Below are 19,396 nucleotides of genomic sequence, written 5' to 3' on the forward strand. Positions count from 1 at the left end.
CCTTGCTGCTGTGGAATCCATGCTTTTGGATCCATGGTGAAATATATCTCCTGCAACATCGGTTAATCTTCCTTTCCACTTAGAATCAACTCTGATGGATCTATTTATTATAGTCCCAATTCCAACGCAGAGAGATTCGTTTGTCAATCTTGTTCCTTCCAACACCGCTTAGTACAATAGAAATTTACATGAAAATAGCGTAACCTTGACATTTTCGATATTAACCGTTTTTTGGTGCTAAATGTTTTATATGATTTTCCTGTATCTGCAGAAAAAATTCTCATAAACTCACACATGGGAACTCTGTTTTTATTAGGTCAAATTATATGACCTGTTACAAAACTGCAAATACAGTCGGACCCCGCTATTCGTGGGGGATACGTTCCTGGAAAATCCGCGAATAGCGAAACCCGTGAATAGCAGGGCATTGCTTCGATGGAAAAAGGGGGATAGGTTCCCGAATCGTGAAAATCCGTGAATAGAGAGGAACAAACCGCGAACGGCGGGGCAAAATCCGCGAATCGTGATGCAAATCCCGAGAATGTCGACGATAATCTGCGAAGGTCGATGAAAGTCCCGGAAATGGCGAGACAAACCCCGCGAATGGCAGCAATAATCCGCAAAGGTCGATGAAAATCCGCGAAGGTCGATGAAAATCCCATGAATGTATGCCGCGGCATTATTTCAATGGGGAAAAGGGGGATACGTTATCGGTTCCCGGTGGTTCCTGATTCATAGACGAATTTTTTTTTTAAGTTTAAAATGTTTTCGACCACAAGTGCACATGATGACAGTTTCACAAAAAATGCGTACAAATAAAAAAACCCAACAACACTAGGTACAGTACCATTTCCAACGTATTTAAGTAATGTGCTTACAGTTTATTAAAAGTGCTTAACCAGCCTAACCCCTACCAAACCGTGAAAGTCAAAAAAAAAAATACAACACCAGGTACAGTACCATTTCCAACGTATTTAAGTAATGTGCTTACAGTTTATTAAAAGTGCTTAACCAGCTTAACCATACGAAACCGTGAAAGTCAAAAAAAACAAAAAACAACACCAGGTACAGTACCATTCCCAACTTATTTAAGTAATGTGCTTACAGTTTATTAAAAGTGCTTAACCAGCTCAACCATACCAAACCGTGAAAGCAAAAAAAAAAAACCCACAACACCAGGTACATTACCATTTACAGTTTGTTGAAGGAATGCGCTTCCAGTTTATTAAAAGTGCTTAACCATACTGCACCGTGAAAGTAAAAAAAACACAACACCATCATGTACTGTTTAAATTTTTTATTTTACAAACACACACAACTTTCAAATGATGATGATGATGGTGATGATGATGTTGGTGATGATGATGATGATGGAACACAGCCGCAAAAATAAAAAACCGCAAATTTGCGGGACACAGCCGCGAATAGGAAAAAAAAACCCCGCAAATTTGCGGAACACGGCTGCGAATAGGGAAAAAACCCCTGCAATTTCACGGAACACATCCTCAAAAAGAAAAAAACCGCGAATATGCGGGACATTTTTCCACGAATAGAGAAACATGTTGCATTTTATCAACCTCAAATATGCGGATTCCGCAAGTAGCGGAACCGCAACTAGCAGGGTCCAACTGTAATGCGTATTCCAGGATTAGGTGATAATGATTCACAAATACTCTTATTTATGGTATAAAATTTTATCTACGTTATACAATAATACTTTGTTTTAAAAAGAGTCTGGTAATAATAATACTTTGGTTTACATACATACAGGGGTGCCGCCAGGGATTTTGGGCCCCATGAAAAGATATCACAATGGGCCCCTATGAAGCATGTGTGCACATTTTTACCTAATGTTCTCATAATTTTTACGGCCCCTGTCAGTGCAGGGCCCTTGGAATCATCCTAACTTCCCCCCCCCCCCCCCCCTTACATATGGCCCTGCATACATATGATTCACAATGTTGTGAATACTTTTTGATAAATATAAAATAATAAACTAAATAACTGTTACTCATTACTGGAACCTATTTCATTTAAATATGTAAATATTTTATTTAAAATGTGCAAAATTTTATCTACATTTTTTTATCATATCCTTCGAGTACACCACCAAGTCAGTACGTGGCATCACCTAAAAACTGTGCTATGGAGGAATATGGATTCAAAGGAGAGGTTTTGCCATCATCGTTCTGTCCGTCTGTCCATCACACCTGTGGTTTTTTCAGACTTTTTCCCCCATACCCTTTGACATACTAAACTGAAACTTGGTACATGACTTTATCCTGATAAGTTACAGAACAAGTAAACTCTCTCTAAAGCCCTCTGAACTCTCCAATCTCCTTTGAAAGTTCCACAATTAAACCATGTGATACAATAAACCTACTAGGTATTACCCTAACATCAAATTTATCCTGGAATCCACACATTACACAAATAGCTAAGTCTGCCTCGAAGACACTGGGAGTCCTGTTAAGATGTTGAATATTCTTCTCCTCTCAACAGTTTCTTCAACTATATAAAGGATTGTTTCATCCTTGTATAAAGTACTGCTCTCACATCTGGGGAGGTTCTAGCTCCACATACTTACTGGACAGAATTTAATCCAAAGTAATCCGAACTATCAACTCTCCCAATCTGACTTCAAAACTCGATCCGCTCGAATTACGCCGCAAATTTGGCTCTCTTTCTCTTTTCTACAGATATTACTTCGATTTCTGCACCCAAGAACTTGCTCCTTGTGTACCACCATTAGCGAGACCAAGGAATACTCGACAAGCCACGACATCTCATGATTATTGTGTGGCATTGGCAACTCGAAGGTGGGCCGTTATGATGTTTGATTCTTACCCACCACTGCCAAACTCTGAAACCGTTTACCTTCCCATGTTTTTCCAAACACTTATAATCTTCCCCTTTTCAAAAAGCAGATTTTTTTACCTCCTCAAAAACTCTGAGACTATTCTCTCTTTCTTCACTTTTCTATCAATGCAGCTCTTTTATTTAAGGCATGGCCTTGATGAGGACTATATAGTCTGTGCCTGGAGCCTTCAACATAAAAATAAGTTCAAGTTTCAGAGTGTTTCGTCAATTTTTCACAGAGTTATGCCCTTTCTGGACTGGGAAAATATCACATCGGTAGGGGATATGTATTGCAAAGCAATTTTCGCTCTTGTTAGTGTGTATTATTGTTGTGTAATAACGTGAATATCATCATCATTATCATTAGTGCCGTTATTACCACGCAAATGCAAAGCGAAAAAGTGGGTTAAGCAATTGGTTGATGTTCGTCCATCCATCTGTCTGTCTTATTACTTTTGTTGTGAAAATGCCACGGTTATCTTTCTTATCCTAGATATACACCACACAAATGGATTTTGCTCAATGCCAAAAAAAAACCCCTTTGGGAGGGGGCAAGGGGAATGACGTCGTTACAAGCTCTACTGTGTGCCGGCTCTTAGTCCTTCTGTCAAGTTTGGATGAGATTGAATAAGTAACGACCAAATGTCAGACAGGCAGACAGACACCATTAAAATTGCCTATTTTAGTATGGCATTCAAAAAAACGCCTTACTTCTTCCCAAATATATTGCTACGGATCCCAACGTTGGCCTCTGTTCCCCTTATCGAGGGGGGATTAGTCCCCTCGTTTATGACTGACCGACGTGGTCCCTGACGCTGCCCAGCTACCTCCGGAAAGGCAGGTGCACAGCCCCGTTCATACCGTGGACAGATGTTTAATTGCCGAGCGGTTTTAGTAACCGCGGCATGAACTATTAACAGAAACTAACCCGATTCCGAAACGTTGGCCAAATCGTGCCACAGGTGTCCAATGTGGAAACCTCAAAGACGAACGGATGTGAAGAAGAAGAAGGCAAAAGGTAGGAAATACGAATATGATTTATTACTATTATTTACACAAACAAAGAAACCAAGGAAGAAGGAAAGATAAGAAAATAAAGGCAGAAAGAGGGACGGACCAGAAGGACACAGTGCAATATTAACTTATTCTAAACAGGCTTAACTTATACCCCAGGACAAGACACACAGAACAAACTCACGTACACAAAATGATGGAATGGCAGGAATGGGTGGAGGGATGAGAAGGTTCAGGTCCGTGCAAACGGCAGGGCTGGAGGTGACAGCTCCGACTCCTCGCACTCTGGTTTACAGAACGGGCGACAGGGAGATCCGAAGACCGCGGCACGTCGAGGTTCGCGTGCCCGCCCTGGATGGTATCGCGAGCAGGGCGTGCCGATTCTTATTCGCTTTCCTCTCCAGAGCTCACTCTCTCCTCCTCAACTGAACTCTTACGCACTTCCAATCTGCTGCTTCTCCTCCACTGGGCTCAACTCCACTCTCGGTGGACTGCTCTTCCTCCACTGAGCTCTGAACTCAACTGGTGGACTGCTCTTCCTCCACTGAACTTTCAACAACAACCACCGGTGGACTTCTTACGCACTTCTCTCTCCAACGCATCTGCTGCGAAGAGGCTTCACGCGCGCTTTTTTATCGCCTGGGGCGATCAAGCCGCCGGCCTCCAGGACACGCCTACCGGGCCGCTCACTGCAGTGCCAGTTGGCTGGCACGGGCTCTTTTTCTCCACCCCTGATGACGATGGGTGTCCACGCCCTTCTTCTCCGAGTTTACCTCGTGGCTAATGGAGTCTTGCGGCGAAAACCGCAACCCCAAAGCAGCAGCGGCGAATGCAGTTGGCAATAGCTGACAAAAGGGGAATGTGAAGGGAATCTACCTCATTTGAATTCGGTGCAATGGAGTGTTAATTAATGGAAGACAAAGCCTTAACCTACATAGAATAAGGAGATAACTGTATAGAAGGATATATGATTGGCTACGTGATTGTATATGGAATAACTATGGGAACGACCTTTGACCTTTATACACAACAAATGGAGGAAGGAGGGTGATATTTTACAACAATTAAACACAATTCTCATATCCATAACACTGCACCCTCCTCCTCTTAGGCACGTCCCGGGCCTATTACTTTTACCTTTAGTGTGGCACGTAGGTGTAGTTCCCTCTACATTTAACCTGACCCTGAGTGTGACAGTTTTAAAACATAAATAAATATGTCCCGCAGCTGCATTGCACCATATCTAACAGTTCACACCCATAGCTAACCGAATTGCGGAATTATCTTCAAACTAAACACTTACGGTGGGGGCGTATTATTTAGAATGACGCTAATTGTATTTACAAAACGCAACCCAGGACCTGCGATTGTTCTTTTGGGGGGGGGGGGGGAGGGGGGAGGACAGCCTGTGCTGCATCGACGCACCAGAAAGCACCACAAACGCACCAAAGCACCATCACGCACCAATCGGTGCACAGTCACCACAGTTCAATAAAAATAACTAAACAAACCCCTGGTGCCGGTCTTCCTCTTCGGCTCCCTCTGCTGGCCATTGTGCTCTTCCTGATGTTGTCTTTCTTCATCTTCTTACTGGCGGCCTATTTGGACATAATAAAACGAAATGCACCAAACGTGTCCGTTTTTATTTATGGCCCACAGGGCCGACTATGTGTGGTTCACCTGTGTGGCATAGGTGCCATGTTACCCAGGTCCGCCAGCAAGATCTCGGGCCATCATGGCCGGTTCCAGCAGAGGGGCCATGCCCCCACCCGTGGGGTCCATAAGTGGTGCATCGATGCAGACAGCTGGTTGCTGGAGTTTCGGGCACACAATGGCGGACTCCCACACGCTCCCCTCGGCGCCCAGTGGTGCACAGTCCTCGGGTGGGAGACAAGGGGGTGGGGGGAGAAGACAGGTGAGCGAGGGGTAAGGTCACAAGGGTACACATCAACAAGGCAATGCAAGACGAGGTGCGTACGGAGAGCGAAGTGAGAAAGCTCGTCCCTACCGTACGTCACCCCCCCCCCCCCCCCCCCCGTTACCTACTCTACCCTTGCCCTTACACCATATGTACAAAAATGTACACATTTACAAATTCGTCACGACTGTCTCGTCTCCCCTATATTTCCCCTATACCAAATTCGTCCCCACAATCCCTCTAACCAAAATTTGCCATCATTCAAATTCATCATCAATCCCTCTTAAGGAGGGAGAGATGGAACACAAAGCACAATATCACACCCACGTCATGATGCGGCTCACATTCCAAACATTTGCACAGTAAAAATAATCAAAACATCCATGGCATGGTGTGGAGTCCTGTTACCTCAGGTGAGTGGATGCGCATGGTGCGAGGAGATTTCAATCCTAACTCTCCTCCAACTGACTTTAATACACTTTACACTACCCGGGGTCTTTCCCTGCCAAACCATTGGCCAACTTACACTCTATGCGGTTTTAAGAACCAAATTCCCATTGACCAAACTGTGGGGCTTCCTCAATTTGGGGTCTCACTCCCCCGATTCAACTCCCTGTGCCCTTGCACAATTTCAGGACTGGGTCATGTGGCTCTCCCAGCAGGTCTACCCACCTGCACACCTCCACCACTGCAGTTGCCTCCGAGCTTACCTGCTCCTTATCCTAACCTATCTACTTGGGGAAGGCCCTCTGGAGCTCTCCCCACTCGGTGCCCTCTGGCACTGGGCTACCCGGGTCCGTCCTCCGGATCCTCGGGCCCCATCCACAACTCTACCGGCTCCCAGAGCCCACCTGCGGCCTCACCTGACCAACATCCTCACAGTGGTGGAGTGCCCATTCAACTACACGCACTAACAGGCAACACGCCCAGCCATTTCCATGACACTAATGCACCCATCCAAACACCATTCTTCCACACGCACCACAGATGCCAATATCCAACCACAATTTACCTGTACCCTCTACCTAACTCTTACACTACCCTCCCCGGGTATTCGTGATGGGGTCCATCCTCCTTTCCCCCATCCACACCTTCGCACCATCCACTCCACTCCACAGTTTCCACCATACTCACTCCACGACCATCCATTCCATACTCCATATATTCCATACTCCATGTATTCCACACAACCATTCTCCATACACCTGTAATTTGCACACCTGTGCAATCTCACCTGGTGCCACCTGCACCCTCCTTCCTCCCTGGACCATGTGGTCAATACAACACTCAATCACCATTACTCACTCATACACTGTTCCATACACCTGTTCATTTGCACACCTGTGCAATCACACCTGGTGCCACCTGCACCCTCCTTCCTCCAGGACCATTCATTCAATACAATGCACAATCAATTATTCCTCATACGCTGCTTCATACACTTCCACGCTCAATACAACTCACAATCACCTTTTCACAATACACTTCTGAATACACTTTTACACACACACACGGCAGCATCTGAACTACCTGGTGCCCTGCTAAAACTCGCGCTTCCCCGTCGCTCCTTTAAACTATTGCGCTTCCTCATCATTATAATCCAACTACCCTCTCTATGTCCCAAACTACCTGTCCAATGTTGCTACTTACCTTACCGTTACCTATGGTCAATCTCTAGGTCCCTACACACTTTATCCTAACCCTCCCGGGCTAGTTTTCACTGCCATAAACCCCATAAAACTATTGCTCCTTTGCCCCCTCTGTGAGGGATGGCAGAGTTGCCATCCCACCACATCGGGCATCTCTCACTACCAATTTGGCCCATCCAATTTCAGCCAATCAAAAATTTGCCAATCACTCTACCAATCATCTGCCAATCATCAAATTTTGCTTTTCAAATTCACTATTTTCAATTTCGGATCCAAAACACTATCATCATTACAGTCTGCTATATCTGAGCCTCGGTGCGTCATGACATCATTAAAAGTCGGCTTCGCACAGCCGAGCAATGAATTCGGTTGGTTTGGTCGCCTGCAGGTTGAATCCGTCCGGCCTTCGGTTCAAGGGAGGCGGTTTGGTCGGGCCGAGATTCCACGCACCATCTCGGCCCGATGGCCCGGCCCGATGGCTCGATCTCGCCCGGTTGGAACCCCGCCCCCGCCAGGGGGCACCGTTCCGCTTCCTCCTACTTGCCCTTGAACCGGACCGGTCGCCTTGCCCGACAAGGCCCGGACTCGACCGTGCAGGGCGGGGCCAAGCCCGAATCGGCAACGACACTTCGAAGAGAAGCGACGCAACACCGACCCGCGCCGGGCCTCGCATCCAGCAAAGTGCACCGCGCCCCGAGTGCTCGCATCGGCTATCCGTCGCCCTAAACGCTGCCCCGGTCAACGTCGATGCTTCACTCGCATGCCCACACGCACACGCGACCGTTTTGACACTCACAAAACCCAGCGTTTCAGCATCTCCAGTGCATCCCACACACTCCGTCCATCCCACCACCGCACTCCCTGTTACATACCACACCTCTCGCGCACCCTCTTGTGCACACTCGCCGTTCGCACACTTCGTTCCACACCTCTCCTCCGTTACATCCTCCGTAACACTCACCATGGGCGTGCATTCTTGCATCCACCCACTCACGCGCTCCGATGTGCCCTGCCGCACACGTGTCACAACCAACTCAGGTGTGCGTTCTCGCACACTCTCAACCATTCCAAGCGTGCATTCTCGCACCCGCTCCACCACCAACTCACTCTCCGGGTCACTCTCACCCTCGCACGTACACTCCGTATCGCTCTCACTCTCTGCGTCACACTCTGCACACTTTATAACATGCTCTCCCTCTTGGACGCACACTTTTTCTTCACATGCGCGCCATTTCCACTCACACAGGACCCTTCACCAACACCCGGGTGCCATATCGATCCCAATCGCGCGACAATTCTCTTCGCGCCAAACCCCCTCTTCCAAAATCTCCCGGCACCACATACAGCCCGTCTGACCTTCGGGGTTCTTCTTCCTCCCTGCACCAACACCTGCAAATCTTTATAAGGATTATTAAGCACAGCATCGTGATGTGAGCATGGACTTTGTACAGTTTCCATTCCTTCCTCCAACTGCTGGGCTACCTCCATCGTCTCTTCAATTTCCACGATAACTATTGCTTTTTCTTTATTCACCACGACGACCACTGGCTTTATTAAAATTCCCTCTTCTACCTCAGCGGTCGCCGGCTTCCCCATACCTCGTGTCGTGATTTCTACCCCAGTCCAGTTACCTGTGCCTTCCTCCACTTCGCTCAACGAGCGCTTCTTGACCCACTTTACCTCCTCGTGCACCCGTGGGACCTGCTCGCCCAACCTGCGGTCTCTGTCCCTCTCCAACCCCTCATTAATTTATTTGGCTTGGCCAACCATGCCCCCCAGTTTGTCCCCTAATCTGCTTCCGAATTCCTCAAATTTGCTTCCGAGTCCCTCAAATTTGCCTCCGAGTCCCTCCAATTTGCTTCCGAGCCCCTCAAATTTGCTTCCGAGCCCCTCAAATTTGTTGTCTAAACCCTAGATTTTATTTCCCATATTACTTAACCCGTCTCTGATTTCCGCCCTTGATTTGTCCCCCTGCAGGTTGAGGGACGCCTGCATTTGTGCCATAAATTGCTTCATGAGGGCCTGCATCTGGACCACCCCCATTGACACAGCGGGCACGGCTACCACGCGCTCGTGCGAGGCACCAATTTGTGCGCCTGAAATCTCATGCGCGAGGGCGCCATCTTGCGCACCTGATACCCCCACAACCACATCCTCATTGCTCTCCCCTTCCATTTCTCCCACATACATTTCCCTGGGGTCCTGGGTCGACTCTACACCCTCTAATTCTCCCACCGGCATCCAATCGCCTTGACCATCCATGGCACGACTTAAATTTAGATGTTATTACAATCTCGGCCGCTCCAAATTTTGACCAATTTTTTTTTAGATGTTTAAAAATTTGGTTTGGGCCTCGAATCTCACTCCCAGACACCAAATGTTACGGAACCCAACGTCGGCCTCTGCTCCCCTTATCGAGGGGGGATTAGTCCCCTCGTTTATGACTGACCGACGTGGTCCCTGACGCTGCCCAGCTACCTCCGGAAAGGCAGGTGCACAGCCCCGTTCGTACCGCGGACAGATGTTTAATTGCCGAGCGGTTTTAGTAACCGCGGCACGAACTATTAACAGAAACTAACCCGATTCCGAAACGTTGGCCAAATCGTGCCACAGGTGTCCAATGTGGAAACCTCAAAGACGAATGGATGTGAAGAAGAAGAAGAAGGCAAAAGGTAGGAAATACGAATACGATTTATTACTATTATTTACACAATCAAAGAAACCAAGGAAGAAGGAAAGATAAGAAAATAAAGGCAGAAAGAGGGACGGACCAGAAGGACACAGTGCAATATTCACTTATTCCAAACAGGCTTAACTTATACCCCAGGGCAAGACACACAGAACAAACTCACGTACACAAAAGGATGGAATGGCAGGAATGGGTGGAGGGATGAGAAGGTTCAGGTCCGTGCAAACGGCAGGGCTGGAGGTGACAGCTCCGACTCCTCGCACTCTGGTTTACAGAACGGGCGACAGGGAGATCTGAAAACCACGGCACATCGAGGTTCGCGTGCCCGCCCTGGTTGGTCTTCAGGGTGCTGGTTGGTATCGCGAGCAGGGCATGCCGATTCTTATTCGCTTTCCTCTCCAGAGCTCACTCTCTCCTCCTCAACTGAACTCTTACGCACTTCCACTCTGCTGCTTCTCCTCCACTGGGCTCAACTCCACTCTCGGTGGACTGCTCTTCCTCCACTGAGCTCTGAACTCAACTGGTGGACTGCTCTTCCTCCACTGAACTTTCAACAACAACCACCGGTGGACTTCTTACGCACTTCTCTCTCCGACGCATCTGCTGCGAAAAGGCTTCACGCGCACTTTTATATCGCCTGGGGCGATCAAGCCGCCGGCCTCCAGGACATGCCTACCAGGCCGCTCACAGCAGTGCCGGTTGGCTGGCACGGGCTCTTTTTCTCCACCCCTGATGACGATGGGCATCCACGCCCTTCTTCTCCGAGTTTACCTCGTGGCTAATGGAGTCTTGCGGCGAAAACCGCAACCCCAAAGCAGCAGCGGCGAATGCAGTTGGCAATAGCTGACAAAAGGGGAATGTGAAGGGAATCTACCTTATTTGAATACGGTGCAATGGAGTGTTAATTAATGGAAGTCAAAGCCTTAACCTACATAGAATAAGGAGATAACTGTATAGAAGGATATATGATTGGCTACGTGATTGTATATGGAATAACTACGGGAACGACCTTTGACCTTTATACACAACAAATGGAGGAAGGAGGGTGATATTTTACAACAATTAAACACAATTCTCATATCCATAACAATATATATATATTTAATCTCAAGTCTCCCCATTAATGGCAAATTGCTCATACATTTAGGGTGGAGCTCTTCTATCAGCTGATAGAGGGATGAAGTATCCTTGGATCCAGTCCAGTGCATGAACCAATATATTATATGACAATTTGACTTGTGGGTGACAGTTCACTTTTTTTTAATATACAAGATTGAGGCTCATAGGAGAGCGAGATGTTGGGAGGGTCAAAAGTTGAAGTGCTTGCTTGAGTGTTTAAGCCACCTGGCGAGTGCTCTGCAAGAAACTTGGTAACTGAACACATCCCAGAGCACCCTTTCTATTCATTCACACTTTCACAGGTGAAGGAATAAAAGTTAATCAATCCAAATATTGAATGGATGAATGGATGAATGACTGAAAGTCAAATACAAGGAATTCGGTTCAAAATGAAATGGAATCAATTGCAAACTTAAGGCAAACGAACTTCAAATGAAACGTGATTAACTCCAAAAACTTGCAATGAAAGTGAAACAACTGCCTCAAAAACCCCAAAACAAGAATAAAATACAAACTATATACTCAAGGAATTAAATGCAAACAATTAATTGGAGAAACTCACGATAAAATCAAACTCAATCGACTTAAGAAAGTCTCGATGAAAAACTAAGCAATTGCATTCAAGAATACATGTTAACTTTCCTCTTACCATTTTGCTATTAGTACCACATCTCGCACTGATCCATGACAAAAATAATAAAGAACGGTCTCAGCATATGCTTCAAGCTTTAAGCTCGACAATATCACGAGGTCCAAATTACCCAATCAGCATTAAGATAATAGGAACGTGATTTCCCAAAGTACAAAAAAAAAGTTACAGAAAATGAAGTTGCTAATCGAGAGTATATCGGGACTGAATGTAATGATGGGATCGCATATTACAATCAATGTCATTCCTTGTTCAACAAAATACATTCCAGGCCTCTTCGCTCTATAAAATTTCAACTACAAATTAAAATCCGATTTGACCTCCATCCCCTGCCAATAGCTCACTCACATTATCTAAGGAGAGAGCAGCAACCTCGCCACCTCTGCCCACCTCCCACGATATGCTTATCATGAAACAAGATGTCTAGAAGACGAAAACAGGCAAGTGGACAAGTTGAAGACTTTTCAGAAAAATGAAGGAAAGTGAGATAGAAGGATGAAATAGTGGCCTTGGATGTCAGAAGATCACAGTCACCTTTATGGAATACCACCTGAAGGTCTGTTAAAGATAGTTCTCTTGGTGGGTCAAAACTAATTTATACTTGGCAAGTTATTTTACCATGCTTTGCGTTAACTTGTGCTGAGAGATTTTCCTGATCCCCAATTTCTAGCCAGGTTCTTTGTTTCTGTCCGTTTACGAAAATCGGTTGGTCTTAGTCAATAAAGTTTGTGTTGACTTCTTATGACTGCATCTTTGGGGATTATATTTCACTTTTCCAACAGCAACATCTCAAGCTGTGTATTTATGAGCAATGGTGTGCAGTATTGTGGATAAAATGTTACATTACCTTTAAGTGTAGAAGAACCACCTTTAGAGGCCATTTTTCCCCGCAAAGCGGGGGTTGGCCTTTTTCGGGAGCCGTGGTTGTTGTTGTTTTTCGGTCCCCTTTTTGAAGCAATGTTTTACGGCCGGATGCCCTTACTGACGCCAACCCTTTTTGTCGCCTTTAACGACAAGCATGGAATTACCAGTGAACTGGTACTCAATTAGCCGACCTCGGAAGGATGACAGGCTGAGTCAACCCCCCTGGCGTTAATTCAGCGATCGACCGGGATTCGAACCCAGGATCCTAGGATCCTAAGCTGGCACCCTAGCCGCTAGCCCAGCACCATTACCTTTAAGTGTAAAAGATAGAAATATTTTAGTTTTTAAATGGTTTATATATTTTTATGATGTTGTTCCTGTTTTACCGGACTAATTGGGGGTAATGGTTGGAGTCCGCTATAGCCCTTGCCAAAAAACAGCTTTGGCAGTACCAACACTGTGAAGAGTATGGAACATCAAAACAAAAAAATGCGATCTATATACCCTTTAATTTTTATCCACAAACTCCACTCCACCCTTCCCCCTGGACATCTGGATCTAATCGACATGGAATTACAAAATAAATGTCTAACAATTACAACCCCTCCATCCCTTGGGCCTATGGGCAATCACCATATTACAGAATGCATACAACCTCATCTGTTTGAAGATTCACAAGACAAGTAGATAAGATGAGATGAGATGAGATTTAAACAGCCCCGGCTTTCATACAGATTACTCATACAGATTTATTTACTGTGCGGAGGTGATTAGTAATTGCAGAAAATGCTAAACTGGATGGAAAGAGTTTGTAAACATTGACATGACACATTTACATGCACCACAGAGTTTCTAATGTAAAACGTAGTTCTGAAAGTTACATATCGTGCTCTCACGAGTCCGTTGTGTTGTAATTTATATACAACCAAATGGAGCATGAAAACTATTTTTGGCGCCCCATCCATATTTGCGCTAGGGGTGGTGACCCCGTCTCCCTCCTCCTCAACCCAAACCTCCCAAACCTCAATCACTATGCCCATGCGTGTACAGAATAACTTGTAAAATAAGTTTTTTTTTTTAATCTCACAGGAATTTTCCTGGCCTCCCGACTAATTGATTAAGTACGCAGGAATTTCACTCTACGACGTCTCTATTGTTTGTAAATTACATGTCCATCAGTTTATTATAAGCCTTGAAAAAGGGAGTTAACTTTCCTCTGCATTATGAGAATGTACATCCATTGTGCGGTGTATATTACACCTCTTCCGCGATCGCTGTAAAGAAAGCATGCATTACCTCGTTTCTACCACATGAGTTTGTTTCCTCAAAATGGTACGTTCTTTTAATGACAGAAGATGCATTGTTCAGTCTTTAATTGTACACCAGAGGGCCTATGCGGCCTGTTCCAAGGCAAGAGGTGGGGCAAAGTAAGACCCCTATGAAGGAGAGCAGGGTGACCAAATATGGCATGATGATGAACACTCCCGTTAATTCTCTTCAAAAAAAGAATGTTTACATTTACCCAAGCGCCCAGTTTTCATCCATGAAATACCTTGGAGTTATTTTAGTAAACATGCAATGTTTGGAGCCACCAGGTTTCATGGTTGTGAAGTTATGGAGGAGACACACACACACACACACACACACACACACACACACACACACACACACACACACACACACACACACACACACACACAGACACACACACACACACACACACACACACACACACACACACACACACACACACACATTGACATGGAAATCAACACAGGTGGAAAACATGGATTTCAGTTGACCCAGAACAGCATTGACAAAACAAAAGTGGGTCAAGCTCACAGATTATTCTACTCTGCACAGGAAGTATGTGTGGATAGTTAAGTAAAGCCATCCCATGGCCGTCACCATGCGGGCCTAACCAATTTCTGTACTGGTCGAATTTCTGATGAAAAGGTCCTTGGATTAAGCATAGAGGTGGAGGTACGAGTGAGCATTGTGATGGAGGTGGAGAGTGAGAGTGAGAGTGAGAGTGAGAGTGAGAGTGAGAGTGAGAGTGAGAGTGAGAGTGAGAGTGAGAGTGAGAGTGAGAGAGAGAGAGAGAGAGACTTTTTAGACTTTTTATTACAAAAATATAAAAATACAAGCCAGTCGGTGAAGATACTATTCAATACAGGCACAATAATCAAAAATACAGAAAAGAAAAAGAGATAATGACAGAAAATCAAAACAGTACAATGAACTAGAAAAGAAAAACAACAACAGAAAAACTGACCACACACTGATTCAATCCCAACAAACCTACAAATATATCAATAATTCATTCTCCTGCACCATGCAGATCCCATCAAAACACCAGATGTTCATAAACTCATCAATACATTTCTTTCTTCCAGAATCACAAAATTCAAGTTTGAGTCTTGCAGATATCAAGGCATTAAAAAAAGAACAAGACATCACATTGCCCAATCGGCTTTCCTTTCAGTTTTTCCTTCCTCGATAAATAAATTGCCATTTTCGCCGTGGCCACTAAAAACAAAAACAACATATGTACATGTTCTTTCATATCATTGAAACCAAAAATAAATGATCGCAGAGAAAAAGTGATCTTCATTTTTCCAGCCATGTAGTTCAGCCATTGAAATAAAGGCACAAGCCTTGCACAATCAACGTACGCATGGAACACATCCTCTGTGTAAACACAGAACGGGCAACACGTAGATATGGGCGTGAAATGACTCACTAATTTATTAGATGGAATGATCCAGTGTATCATTCGCCACTGGAGATCACCTGTCCTTTTGCTTACCAGCTTACTGTATACTGATTCCCATGCAGGCTCAGATGGGAGTCCTTCCGGCATTAGCCCTTTCCACCTGGCCACTCCATTTAACGGTGAGTTCCCAAGCAGAACTGCAGTGCATAACCGATACAGGTCTTTACTACTGCATTTCTGAAAAATGTTTTGTCCCTCACTAATTGGGGGCAAGTCTCCGTGACTAGGCTGTACCAATAAACCAGGAAAATGCCAGTCATTGGATGTCACCAAAACTTTCTGGGTCCATCTTAGTCCAAGTTGGAAGCTTTTCTTTACTATTCCCTTTAGTATTCTTCCGATTATTCTGTTTGACCATATTCCAGTCATATCGGCTATCTCTTGCCCCGTCTTCCACCCCCAACCAGAATCATGGCGGAGGTCCAACACTTTGATTATGCCCGCTGTAATAAAGTGTTGATAAAAGTCTCGGCTTCTTGGAATTGCAGGAAACAGTAGGTTGTAAAAAAGGGGTTCTTCCACAAACATGCTTGTAGCATAGGTTTCTTGCTGGCGACTAGTCGAAAGGCTTTGCCAGGCATTCAGAAGGCTCTGATAGAATGATGGTAGATGAGATGTGTCGACATGTTGGAGTTGGACTAAGAAAAGTTCAAGGCCATATCCGAGCCCGCTTGCTTTTCGCAGCACGTGATAGGCCAGAAGTCGGCTTGGCAGTCATTCCTTGTACAGCAACTGCTGTATGGTACACAGCCGAAAAGCCATGATACGACTTTTTATGTCGATCAGTCCCTGGCCACCTTCAGACAAGGGGCTACATATGACATTTGGTAGTAACCAATGGTGACCACTCCAAAAAAAATCCACGAGTAGCCTCTGCACTGCCTTTAGTAGTGCCTCTGGCGGCTGAAGGCAGATAAACCTATGCCACAGGGAAGAAGCCACCAAATTATTCACCACTAGAACCCTGCCTTTGTAGGAAAGGTGGGGCAGAGCTAGTTTCCACAGTCCCAGTCTTTTTTTGACATGCTCAACAATCCCGTCCCAATTTTTGAGGACGTAATGTGGAGATCCCAGGAAAACCCCAAGGTATTTGACTCCGTCTTCCACCCATTTTAACTTTGTTGGTAGATGCACAGGTGGTACCAGCACTCTTCCAGGTGGAATGTTCTTGAGACAGGGAATCCATAAGGCCTTACTCTTGTCCCAGTTACACTTCAAAGAAGAAGCGAGGCAAAAAAGATTTAAACATTCAACAAGTGCTGGGATATCACTCTCCTTCTTAACAACCACACAGACATCATCTGCATAAGCCGATACAACTACTGAAGGACTCCCAGGGGATACAGTCACTCCTGAAATATTTTTCCTAAATAAAATTAGGAGTGATTCCATCACCAAGGAAAATAATAACCCAGAAACCGGGCATCCTTGTCTCACCCCTCTTTGAACCTGTACCGGAGAGCTGAGTTCGTTATTTATTTTAAATAAACTAAATATATTGTTGTACAACAAAGTCACGTAGGCCCTAAAATTGACACCAAAGCCACATGCTTCTAGCACCCGATACAAAAAAACATGATCCACACTGTCAAAAGCCCTTTCCAAATCCAGGAATATTATTCCAAAATCTTTTTCCAAGCAATCACATTCCATTAAATCTATAATCAAAAAAATATTATCATAAATAGATCTGTTTGGGATGCAGTAACTCTGATCATGGTGGACTAGATCACCGATTACCGTCTTCAACCGACTGGCCAACACTTTTGACAATATTTTATAGTCCGTACATAATAACGAGACCGGCCGCCAATTCTTTATCTGTCATAGATCCCCAGTCTTTGGAATCAGCGACACCACTGCTCTTCTGAAGCTTAGTGGGAGTTCTCCAAGCACCAAGGATGATTCCAGGACATTCAATAATTCAGGGCCCAAAAGGTCCCAAAAAGCCAAGAAAAATTCTGCCGGTAGGCCGTCAATCCCAGGAGCTTTCCCCGAGTCCATTTCACTTAGGGCCTGTGTTAGCTCAGGCAAAGTAATTGTTGAATCCAGGCCCAGGCACTGAGGCTCAGTTAGGGATGAAAGGTGATAAGTTAAAAATTCCATGGTTTGCTCACAAACATTTTGTTTTGCATAGACTTTTGAAAAAAACTCTCTAATGCACAACCTTACATCTCCAGGGTTGGCAACCATGTTTCCCCTAAAGTCTTGTACAGAGAAAAGGGTTTTGGGTGACTTATTTACAAAATCCATTTGGAAGAAAGATTTACTCGGGGTGTCTGATACCTTTAAATTATTTATTCTTAATCTAATTAACAGGCCTGCTGCTTTCTCCTGAATCAGCTCTCTCAGTTGAGCCTTCTTTTCAACCAATAACCTGTGGTCTCCTCTGATATTATCTTTAGCCAGTTTACACTCTAACCGTATAATATCAGCTTCTAAACAAGCCATTGTTATATTTTTTACGTCAGTTCCATTTGAAACAAACTGCTGACAAAACACTCTAATCTGAGCTTTTGTGTTATCCCACCATAATGCTAAAGAAGAGAAAGAGGGCTTTCTTGAAAGTTGGATGACCCAAAAAGCACGGAAGGCGTCTTTAAACAAAGCATCTTCGAGAAGACTGGTATTGAATTTCCAGTATGCACTTTTGCGTAAGGGTTGAGGGAAAAAGAGGCCCATGGTAACTAAATGATGATCAGAAAACAAAGATGGAAAATGATTTGGAGAGATAACCGCATTCCTGAACTGTGAGTTTATGTACCAACGGTCAAGTCTAGCGAAGGTCATTCTCCCATTGGCACATCGTCCCCAAGTATACTCAGATTTGTTGGGGTAATGCAGTCTCCATGCATCTAGCACACCCACTGCCGAAAAATAATTTAACAAATCAGTACTACCTTCGGGATGAGGTTCTGCTGTATTTCGGTCTATACTGGGTTTAAAGGTGCAATTAAAGTCACCCCCCATGCAAATACAATTATTGAGATCTATCGACTGCATGTGTCGAATTAAAGATGAAAAGAAAGCTCTTCGTTCCACACTCTCACTTGGTGCATAAACGTTGAATAGTGTAAACCGAAAATTATTAATGACCAGTTCCAATGAAATAAACCGGCCTTTAATCACCTCCTGGAAGAGGCATGACTCAGGTACTAGGCCTGGTCTGAGTAAAAAGGCTACACCAGCAGAAGAAGAAGACATGTTACTAAAAAAACATTGTCCTTTAAAGAGGCGACACCAGTCGTACTCCCCATTTTGAATTATATGGGTTTCCTGGAGTAAGAGTACATCAATTTTCTTGCGCTCAAATAAACTTTTCACCTGAACCTGGTGGTTTTGGCTTGCACCTCCGCCATTCATATTTAAGGTTCCAAAGGTGATTTTTTTCATGGATTATCAAAAGGCTTGAGCGGTTGCTGGGAAATCTCGCTCCCTGCTTTTGTAACAGCCTTTCTAAGCCGATGAAACAGCGACCTTGTTAAATGAAATTCATCCGGCCTCCTAATTATGTCCTTTGCAGCCTGGATGAATGAAATTAAATCAGGAAAATGATATTTTACAATCACATTTCGGTGTCGGTAGGTGTCATTCAGAAAATAAATAACAAGTTGAGGGACTATGGATGACTGATCTGATGAAGATTGAGACAACTCAGTCATCTCAACTTCATCCTCTGAATCTGACAAATCAGAAACAGCTCCACCCGGGTCACATATATCAGTCTGCACAGTCACCATTTTGATTCCAGCCAAGTCCGAAGATTTGCTGGAATGTTCTATGGTAGAGTCATCCTCACTCTGGTACCCGGGACATTCAGCAGGAGCTGAAATTCTCGGCTTCACCCTCCTGCAGGGAG

The sequence above is a fragment of the Myxine glutinosa genome, chromosome 3 (genome assembly GCF_964187855.1).
Source record: "Myxine glutinosa chromosome 3, kmMyxGlut1.1, whole genome shotgun sequence".
Taxonomy (NCBI): Eukaryota; Metazoa; Chordata; class Myxini; order Myxiniformes; family Myxinidae; genus Myxine; species Myxine glutinosa.